The sequence below is a fragment of the Arachis hypogaea genome, chromosome 4 (assembly GCF_003086295.3).
Source record: "Arachis hypogaea cultivar Tifrunner chromosome 4, arahy.Tifrunner.gnm2.J5K5, whole genome shotgun sequence".
NCBI lineage: Eukaryota > Viridiplantae > Streptophyta > Magnoliopsida > Fabales > Fabaceae > Arachis > Arachis hypogaea.
The window spans coordinates 54,405,876-54,417,387 of NC_092039.1; the positions used below are offsets into that span (position 1 = coordinate 54,405,876).

Below are 11,512 nucleotides of genomic sequence, written 5' to 3' on the forward strand. Positions count from 1 at the left end.
AACAATCTCCGTGGGATCGACCCATACTCACGTAAGGTATTACTTGGACGACCCAGTGCACTTGTTGGTTAGTTGTGCAGAGTTGTGACTAAGTGTAATTCACGTGTGAGAGCAACCAAATTATTGGAGCCATTGTTGATGATCACAAAATTCGTGCACTAAGTTTTTGGCGCCGTTGTCGGGGATTGTTCGAGTATGGACAACTGACGGTTCATCTTATTGCTCAGATTAGGTAATTTTCTTTTTGTTTTAATTTCAAAATTTTTTTTTTCAAAAATCTTTCAAAAATTTCTCATCTGTTTTCGAAAATTATTCTAAATTTTTAAGAATGAATTCTAGAGTTTCACAAGTAACATGTTGATGCCTGGTTGGCTGTAAAGCCATATCCAAACCCCCTTGGAATGAGGCCTCCACTTGTCAATAGGTCGGGTATATATATGGAGTTAGATGAAATATCAGCTGTTGAATGCCCGATTTATATCTTCTAAAGCTGGCTGGCTATTAAGCCATGTCCAACCCTTGGATTGGAGCTTTAGACAAATATTGAAAGATTCCTGGAATTCTTATTAAAAATTTTGAATTTCTTATTTTCTTTTTTTCTAAATGTTTTTCGAAAAAAATCAAAAGAAAATACAAAAAAATCATAAAATCATAAAAACCAAAAATATTTTGTGTTTCTTGTTTGAGTCTTGAGTCAATTTTTAAGTTTGGTGTCAATTGCATATTTTTAAAATTTATGCATTATTTTTTCGAAAATTCCATGCATTCATAGTGTTCTTCATGATCTTCAAGTTGTTCTTGGCAAGCCTTCTTGTTTGATCTTGACGATTTCTTGTTGTGTGTCTTTTGTTGTTTTTCATATGCATTTTTGCATTCATAGTGTCCATGCATTAAAGATTTCTAAGTTTGGTGTCTTGCATATTTTCTTTGCATAAAAATTTTTGTCAAAAATATGTTCTTGATGTTCATCATGATCTTCAAAGTGTTCTTGGTGTTCATCTTGACATTTATAGTGTTCTTGCATGCATTAAGTGTTTTGATCCAAAATTTTCATGTTTTGGGTCATATTTGTGTTTTTCTCTCTCCTCATTAAAAATTCAAAAATAAAAATATCTTTTCCTTATTTCCCTCCAAATTTTTGAAATTTTGGGTTGAGTTAGTCAAGAAAATTTTTAAAATTAGTGTTTCTTACAAGTCAATTCAAATTTTCAATTTTAAAATCTTATCTTTTCAAAACTTTTTCAAAAATCAAATCTTTTTCATTTTTATCTTATTAAATTCGAAAATTTTAAAAATTATTTTCAAAATCTTTTTCTTAATTTTATTTCAAATTTTCGAAATTACACTAACAATTAATGTGATTGATTCAAAAATTTGAAGTTTGTTACTTTCTTGTTAAGAAAGGTTCAATCTTTAAATTCTAGAATCATATCTTTTAGTTTCTTGTTAGTTAAGTAATTAGTTTTAATTTTAAAAATTAAATCTTTTTCAATCCTATCTTTTTATCATATCTTCTTATCTTATCTTTTTATCATATCTTTTTCAAAATTTTATCTTTTTCAAAAATTTGATTTCAAAATATCTTATCTAACTCCTTAACTTCTTATCTTTTCAAATTTGATTTTAATATCTTTTTCAACTAACTATTTGACTTTTTGTTTGTTTCTTATCTTTTTCAAAACCACCTAACTACTTCTCTCTCTCTAATTTTCGAAAATACCCCATCCTTTTTCAAAAATTCTTTTTAATTAATTAATTGTTTTAAATTTTAATTTTAACTATATCTTATCTTTAATTTTCGAAAATCACTAACTACTTTTTCAAAATTATTTTCGAAATTCTCTATCTCTCCTCTTCTTCTATTTATTTATTTATTTATTTACTAACACTTCTCTTCACCTCTCTTCATCTCCAATCACTGCCTATATCCTCACCCTTGTGATTGGATTCTCCACTTTTATTCCTTTCTTCTTCTACTAACAATAAGGAACCTCTTTACTGTGACATAGATGATTCCTTTTTCTTTTCTTGTTCTCTTCTTCCCTATATGAGCAGGAACAAGGAAAAAGGCATTCTTGTTGAAGCTGATCCTGAACCTGAAAGGACTCTGAAGAGGAAACTAAGAGAAGCTAAATTACAACAATCCAGAGACAACCTTTCTGAAATTTTCAAACAAGAGAAGGAGATGGCAGCCGAACCCAACAACAATAATGCAAGGAGAATGCTAGGTGATTTCACTAAACCAACGTCTAAATTTGATGGAAGAAGCATCTCCATTCCGGCCATAGGAGCAAACAATTTTGAGCTGAAACCTCAATTAGTTGCTCTAATGCAACAGAACTGTAAGTTTCATGGACTTCCATCTGAAGATCCTTACCAGTTTTTAACTGAGTTCTTGCAGATTTGTGACACTGTAAAGCCGAATGGAGTAGATCCTGAAGTCTGCAGGCTCATGCTTTTTCCTTTTGCTGTAAGAGACAGAGCTAGAACATGGTTGAACTCACATCCTAAAGATAGCCTGGACCCTTGGGATAAGCTGGTCACGGTCTTCTTGGATAAATTCTTTCCTCCTCAAAAGCTGAGCAAGCTTAGAGTGGATGTTCAAACCTTCAAGCAAAAAGATGGTGAATCCCTCTATGAAGCTTGGGAAAGATACAAGCAGATGACCAAAAAGTGTCCTTCTGACATGTTTTCAGAATGGACCATATTAGATATATTCTATTATGGTCTATTTGAGTTTTTGAAAATGTCATTGGACCATTCTGCAGGTGGATCCATTCACTTAAAGAAAACACCTGCAGAAGCTCAAGAACTTATTGACATGGTTGCAAATAACCAATTCATGTACACTTCTGAGGAAATTCCGTGAATAATGGGACGCCTCAGAGAAAGGGAGATCTTGAAATTGATGCTCTGAATGCCATATTGGCTCAGAACAAAGTGTTGACTCAGCAAGTCAACATGATTTCTCAAAGTCTGAATGGATGGCAAAATGCATCCAATAGTACTAAAGAGGCAGCTTCTGAAGAAGCTTATGATCCTAAGAACCCTGCAATAGCAGAGGTAAATTACATGGGTGAACCTAATGGAAACACCTATAATTCATCATGGAGAAATCATCCAAATTTCTCATGGAAGGATCAACAAAAGCCTCAACAAGGTTTTAATAATGGTGGAAGAAATAGGCTAAGCAATAACAAGCCTTTTCCATCATCTTCTCATCAATAGACAGAGAATTCTGAGCAGAGCCCCTCTAATTTAGCAAATTTAGTCTCTGATCTGTCTAAGGCCACTTTAAGTTTCATGAGTGAAACAAGGTCCTCCATCAAAAATTTGGAGGCACAAGTGGGCCAGCTGAGTAAGAAAGTCACTGAAACTCCTCCCAGTACTCTCCCAAGCAATACAGAAGAGAATCCAAGAGGAGAGTGCAAGGCCATTGATGTAATCAATATGGCCGAATACACAAGGGAGGAGAAGGACGAAAATCCTAGTGAGGAAGACCTCCTGGGACGTCTCTCAAACAAGAAGGAGTTCCCTATTGAGGACCTAAAGGAATCTGAGGCTCATATAGAGACCATAGAGATTCCATTAAATCTCCTTCTGCCATTCATGAGCTCTGAAGATTATTCTTCCTCTGAAGAAGATGAAGATGTAACTGGAGAGCAAGTTGCTTAATATCTAGGAGCCATCATGAAAGCCCATGAGAGCCATGAGAGCCCACTGTCAAGCTATTGACATTAAAGAAGTGCTTGTTGCGAGGCAACCCAATTTTTATTTATCTAATTTTATTTTTATTTAATTGTTATTTTGTGTTTTAGTAGGTTCATGTTCATGTGGAGTCACAAAAAAAATTATTAAAATTAAAAACAGAATCAAAAATAGCAGAAGAAAAATCACACCCTAGAGCAAGGACTTACTGGCATTTAAACGCCAGTAAGGTGCATCTGGCTGGCGTTCAACGCCAGAACAGAGCATGGATTTGGTGCTGAACGCCAGAAACAAGCAACATCCTATTGTTTGAATGCCAGGAATATGCCCTGAGGAAAGCTGGCGCTGAACGCCAGTAACAAGCATGGAACTGTCGTTCAACGCGAGAAACATGCTGCACATGGGCGTTGAACGCCCAGAACGTGCACCACTTCGGCGTTTAAATGCCAGAATGGTATGCTAAGGAATTTTACATGCCTAATTGGAGCAGGGATGTAAATCCTTGACACCTCAGGATCTGTGGACCCCACAGGATCATCTCAGGATCTGTGGACCCCATAGGATCCCCAACTACCTCACCCTTTCTCTCTCCATTCATGGTCATCCCTTCTGTTTTTCATTCACCACTCACATCTATCCACTCTTCCCCATACGCCCCACCTACCTTCAAAATTCAAATTATCTTTCCCACCCAATCTCACCCATATAGCCGAATACACACATCCCTCCATCTTCTCTATATCTTCCTCTTATTCTTCATCTTTTCTTTCTTTTCTTGCTCGAGGGCGAGCAATTTTCTAAGTTTGGTGTGGTAAAAGCATAGCTTTTTGTTTTTTCATAACCATTGATGGCACCTAAGGCCAGAGAAACCTCAAAAAAAAAGAAAAAAAGGGAAGACAAAAGCTTCCACATCTGAGACAAGGGAGATGGAGAGATTCATCTCAAGGCTCCATGGCTCAGTAGAAGAGCATTTGACTGCACATCAAGAGAGCATAAGGAATTCCCTCATCAAGAAATCCTTGAGATACCTCAGGGGATACATTTTCCTCCACATAATTATTGGAAGCAACTGATGCCAGGGCATTTAGGCCAGTTTCACTGACCTTTTCTTTACTGTTTTAGGGTAGTTTCATGTATTTTTCCTATTAAACAAGGCAAGTTTTGGGTGAAAATACACTTACACCTTCATTCAAGCAACTATTGTGAATTTTGCATGATTTCATGAGATTTTTGCTAGAATTACATGATATTTTAGTGATGCATGATCTCATGATTTTGGCTAGAGCTTTGATGCATTTTAATTACTTGATTTCAGGTCAAATGAAGCATGGAAGAATAACGTTAGCATTCACGTTAACTTAGTTAACGTAACTACTAACGTGGGATGGCAATTGACTTGCAACGTTAATGAGAAAAGTGATCACCAATAACGCCTGCGAAGCCATTTCATAGCCTACGTTAAGAGCCATGTTAACTAAGTTAACGTGGTACTTAACGTAGAAGGAAAGGAGGACCCCACGTTAATGAGAAACGTGAACTCCAATAACGTTTCTCCTCAACGTTAGTGGTAAAAGTGAACACCACTAATGTTGGGAAACTAGGCAATGCCCCACGTTAAGAGTCAGGTTAACTAAGTTAACGTGAACTCTAACGTGGACAAGGATCAATAATGCCAATGTTAGTGACACTCACTTTTGTCACTAACATTGAATCATTTTCATTGCCTACGTTAACTCTCACATTAAGATTGTTAACGTGAAAGTTAACGTGGAGTGGGGTTCAAGGAACCAACGTTAGTAACACTCACTTTTGTCACTAACATTGGAAGATGGCTTCATTACTACGTTAAGAGCCACGTTAACTTAGTTAACGTGGACTCTAACGTAGGGAATTAAGGCAAATAGAGCGTTAGTGACAAAGGTGAGTGTCACTAACGCTCTCGAAGGTGATAGGTGCCCACGTTAAGAGCTACGTTAGCTAAGCGAACGTAAGACCTAACGTGGGAGGCAAAGGGCAAGCAACGTTAATGGGAAAAGTGATTCCCATTAATGTTTGCGAAAAGGGGCACAAGCCAACGTTAATGGGAAAAGTGAGTCCCATTAACATTGGTCAAGAATTGAGAAGGAACGTTAGAAGTCACGTTAAGACTTCTAACGTAGAGAATAACGTGGGCATATAAGGGTGGAACGTTAGTGGAAAAGGTGAATGCCACTAACGTTCTCGCACCCAGAAATGTATTCCACGATTAATCTCACTAAGTGCCTGAGCCTAATTCATATTTCTCTGCAAGCTGGGCCCACTAAAGATGAGAATTGCTTCAACTCAAGTTCCAAAGCCCACATCCAAGACTTGAAGAACTCACTAGAAGATGATGAAGAGTAGTATATATAGGAGTAGTTTTGAACTAGCTTGGGACTTTTGGCATTGGGGAGAACTACTCTCTGGATATTTACTTTTCTGTACTTCTATCATGGATTCTTCTTTTCTACCATTTTTTATTCCTAGAGCTATGAACAACTAAACCCCTTTCATTGGGTTAGGGAGCTCTGCTGTAATTTGATGGATCAATATTAATTTTCATTCTTCTTCTTCTATCTTTTCTCTTGATTTTACTAGAAAGCTTTCAATCTTAATTCAATTGGTTAGTTATCTTGGAAAAGAAACTATCCATAATTGGATCTCTTCGGAACCTTGGAAGAGGAATGAAGAGATTATGCTAGAATTGCTTTCTCATGCTGGACCAATTTGGGTTGGGATGGATATGTGACTATAATCCCCTCAATACTTGAATTGGGAAATGTATGTGGTATAATCAGTGACCATGCTTCATCTCTTCTCATGAGCAATTGACCAAGGAATTGGCTATTGATCAAGATTTGAGAGATTGAATTACCAAGGAATTGGGATTCAATCACTTAAGATTGCCAAGGAGATCAATGAATGCATTGATTGAGGAAGAGATGAGAATGAAATTGATCCGGAGAATTGCAACATCTCCTAAACCCAATGATTCCCCCATTTCTGATCTTACCCATTCTCTTTAATTTCTGCCATTTACTTTTATGAGCATTACCCCAATTCCCCATTTAAGATTCTGCACTTTAATTCCTGCTATTTACTTTCTAGTCATTTAAATTTCTGCGTCTCAATCTAAATTCTGTTTAGCTCAACTAGCATATTCTTCTAACTAAAGTTGCTTGACCAATCAATCCTTGTGGGATTCGACCTCACTCTATGGTGAGTTTTTACTTGACGATAATTCGGTATACTTGCCGAAGGAAAGTTTGTTGAGAGACAAGGTCCCATGCTTCTGCAACTAAGGATAGGAACACTAAAATCACTAGGGATCATGCAACAGAAGCAAGGAAGAGACATAAAGGAGCTCAAAAAGCACCATTGGACCTTTAAAAGGCGCCACCCTCACTAAGGTGGACTCATTCCTTGATCTTATTTTTTTCTGTTTTTCGATTTTTATGCTTCATGTTTATCTATATTTTGTGTCTCTACTTCATAATCATTAGTATTTAGTAACTATGTCTTAAGGCTATAAATAATTCCATGAATCCTTCACCTCTCTTAAAAGAAAAATGTTTCTAATTCAAAAGAACAAGAAGTACAAGATTTTTGAATATATCCTTGAATTTAGTTTAATTATATTGAGGTGGTGACAATACTTATTATTTTCTAAATGAATGATTGAACAGTTCATATTTTTTATCTTATTGTTTATGAATGTTAAAATTGTTGGCTCTTGAAAGAATGATGAACAACGAAAAATGTTATTGACAATCTAAAAAATCATGAAATTGATTCTTGAAGCAAGAAAAAGCAGTGAAAAAGTAAAAGCTTGCGAAAAAAAATCAAGCAGAAAAAGCCAATAGCCCTTAAAACCAAAAGGCAAGGGTAAAAAGGATCCAAGGCTTTGAGCATCAATGGATAGGAGGGCCTAAGGAAATAAAATCCAGGCCTAAGCGGCTAAATCAAGCTGTCCCTAACCATGTGCTTGTGGCATGCAGGTCCAAGTGAAAAGCTTGAGATTGAGTGGTTAAAGTCGTGATCCAAAGCAAAAAGAGTATGCTTAAGAGCTCTGGACACCTCTAACTGGGGACTCTAGCAAAGCTGAGTTACAATCTGAAAAGGTTTACCCAGTCATGTGTCTGTGGCATTTATGTATCCAGTGGTAATACTGGAAAACAAAATGCTTAGGGCCACGGCCAAGACTCATAAAAGTAGCTGTGTTCAAGAATCAACATACTTAACTAGGAGAATCAATAACACTATCCGAAATTCTAAGTTCCTAGAGAAGCCAATCATTCTGAACTTCAAAGGAAAAAGTGAGATGCCAAAACTCTTCAGAAGCAAAAAGCTACAAGTCCCGCTCATCTAATTAGAATTAATATTCATTGATATTTTGGAATTTATAGTATATTCTCTTCCTTTTATCCTAATTGATTTTCAGTTGCTTGGGACAAGCAACAATTTAAGTTTGGTGTTGTGATGAGCGGATAATTTATACGCTTTTTGGCATTGTTTTTAGGAAGTTTTTAGCCTGATCTAGTTACTTTTAGGGATTTTTTCATTAGTTTTTATGCTAAATTCACATTTCTGGACTTTACTTTGAGTTTGTGTGTTTTTCTATGATTTCAGGTATTTTCTGGCTGAAATTGAGGGACCTGAGCAAAACTCTGATAGGAGGCTGACAAAGGACTGCTGATGCTGTTGGAATCTGACCTCCCTGCACTCGAAATGGATTTTCTGGAGCTGCAGAACTTCAAATGGCGCGCTCTTAACATCGTTGGAAAGTAGACATCCAGAGCTTTCCAGCAATATATAATAGTCCAAAAACACATCCAGAACTTTATTCGTGATTACATGACGTAAACTGGCGCTCAACGTCAGTTCCATGCTGCATTCTGGAGTCAAACGCCAAAACACGTTACAACTTGGCGTTCAACTCCAAAGAAGCCTCATTTCGTGGATAGATCAAGCTCAGCACAAGCACACACCAAGTGGGCCCCGGATTTATGCATCAATTACTTACCTATGTAAACCCTAGTAGCTAGTTTATTATAAATAGAACTTTTTACTAGTTTATTAGGAGTCTTTGATCATTCGGTCTTGTGACCACGTTTGGGGGCTGGCCATTCGGCCATGCCTGAACCTCTTTCACTTATGTATTTTCAACGGTGGAGTTTCTACACACCATAGATTAAGAGTGTGGAGCTCTGTTGTACCTCAAGTTTTAATGCAATTACTATTATTTTCTATCCAATTCGATTTATTCCTGTTCTAAGATATTCGTTGCACTTCAACTTGATGAATGTGATGATCCGTGACACTCATCATCATTCTCACCTATGAACGCACATGACTGACAACCACTTCCATTCTACCTTAGACCGGGCGCATATCTCTTGGATTCCTTAATCAGAATCTTCGTGGTATAAGCTAGAATTGATGGAGGTATTTATAGGAATCCGGAAAGTCTGACCTTGTCTGTGGTATTCCGAGTAGGATTCCGGGATTGAATGACTATGACGAGCTTCAAACTCATGAAGGCTGGGCGTTAGTGACAGACGCAAAAGAATCACTGGATTCTACTCCAACCTGATTGAGAACCAACAGATGATTACCGTGCTGTGACAGAGCATTTGGACCTTTTTCACTGAGAGGATGGGATGTAGCCATTGATAATGGTGATGCCCTACATATAGCTTGCCATGGAAAGGAGTAAGAATGATTGGATGAATGTAATAAGAAAGTAAAGATTCGGAAGGAACACAATACCTCCATGCACCTATCTGAAATTCCCACCATTGGATTACATGAGTAACTTTATCTTTATTTCCTGTTTATTTTATTTATCTTTTGAATATCTAATCCAATCATATTTGAATCAGCCTGACTGAGATTTACAAGATGACCATAGATTGCTTCATACCAACAATCTCCGTGGGATCGACCCTTGCTCACGTAAGGTATTACTTGGACGACCTAGTGCACTTGCTGGTTAGTTGTGCGGAGTTGTGAGTAAGTGTAATTCACATGTGAGAGCTACCAAATTATTGGAGCCATTGTTGATGATCACAAAATCCGTGCACCAGAAATCCATCAGTGGGTTTGGGAAACTGTTGAGATAAATACCCTACTTGGGATTCTAGTCTCTTGATGGTTTCCCCTAGGTTTTTGATATTAGCTCGCACTTCATCCTTAAATACCTTGTTGTCTTGGGCTTCTTTACATATGTCTTCAAGTAGAGTCTCAATCTTGGAAAGTCTATCCTCAGTTAGTGATGGTGGGTTAAGATTAGGTGGTTGTTGATAGGATCTATATGAGGGATGGTTGTGAGTTGCATTATTGTTGGAATTATGGTTGTGGCGTCTCTGGTCGTGGCTTTGGTCTTGTTGATTTCCCCACCCAAAGTTAGGGTGATTTCTCCATCCAGAATTTTATGTTTTGGAATATGGATAATGGATTTGTCTGGGTGAGTTTCCAACATAATTGGCTTGTTCCCAGTCACCTTCTTCCCCTATATTCACTCCTTCTTGAGTTGGTGATGAAGTGATGACTGCTGCAACTTGGTTTTCTTCCACCTTCTTGGTGAGATCTGCTAGCTGCTTGGTAATCATCTTATTTTGAGCCAGCAATGCATTCATGTGGTTTAGATCCATTACTCCTCGAGTGTTGCTTCTTTCAAAAGTATAGAAGTAGTCATTCTCAACTACCGTTTCAATGACATCTATGGCTTCTTCAATGGTTTTCTTCTTGTTTAGAGATCCTCTTGATGAATGATCTACAGCCTTCTTTGACTCATAAGAAAGACCTTCATAGAAAATGTAAAGTTGAACCCACTCATTGAACATGTCCGGTGGGCATCTTCTTGTTGAGTCCTTGAATCTCTCACATGCCTTATAAAAAGTTTCACCATCTTGTTGCCTGAAAGTTTGCACCTCAGCTCTCAGCCTATTAATTCTTTGAGGAGGGTAGAATCTTGCCAAAAACTTGTTTACCATGTCTTCCCAATTTGTTAAGCTCTCCTTCGGGAAGGATTTAAGCCACTTAGATGCTTTGTCCCTGAGTGAAAAAAGGGAACAAAAGTAGCCTATAGACATCCGGATGGACTCCATTAGACTTCACAGTGTCACATATTCTCAGGAAGGTGGTTAGATGCTTATTGGGATCTTCTTGGGCACTTCCTCCAAATGAGCAGTTGTTCTGAACAAGGGTGATGAGCTGGGGTTTTAGTTCAAAGTTGTTGGCATGTATGGTGGGCTTTTGGATGCTACTTCCACAGCTTCCTGAGTTTGGATTGATGCAAGAGCCTAGAACTCTCCTCTCTTGCCCAGCATGATTTGCAGGGCCTTCTATGGCATGGTTGTGAGCTTCTCCTTCATAATTGTTTTCCAAGTTCTCTTCCATGTTTGTTTCAAAGCACTCTTCCTCTTCCTCAGCACCAACGACTCTTTTCCCTCTTGCTTTCCTCCTTAATCTATGGAGGGTCCTCTCAAGTTCTGAATCAAAGGAAGTTGAAGCTCTGCCTCTTCTCCCTGTCATACATCTAACAGAGCACACAGTAAGAGATAAAATGAAGTGATTATTCTTGTTAGAGTGATCGTTAGTATGAGTTGTGCAATTTATCAAACAGTTAGTGGGTTAGTGAGCATAATTGTAAGTAAATTCAAAGAAAAAGAAGATAACGAGGGGATAGGGGATGAGGAAGAAACTAAATAAACTGAAGTTAAATGACTGAATAAAATAAACAAACAAAAGAAAAATGCTCAATCTAGTGAACTTCCAACTTAAT

The 11,512-nt window shown here is 37.5% G+C and overlaps 1 non-coding gene across 1 annotated transcript; it reads right to left on the reverse strand.

Annotated features, from left to right (window-relative positions):
* Positions 1 to 2,584: 2,584 nt before the first annotated feature.
* On the reverse strand, positions 2,585 to 2,688 carry LOC112798684 (small nucleolar RNA R71). The gene has a single exon (XR_003200283.1). It is a non-coding gene; the product is annotated as a small nucleolar RNA R71 (small nucleolar RNA).
* Positions 2,689 to 11,512: the final 8,824 nt, after the last annotated feature.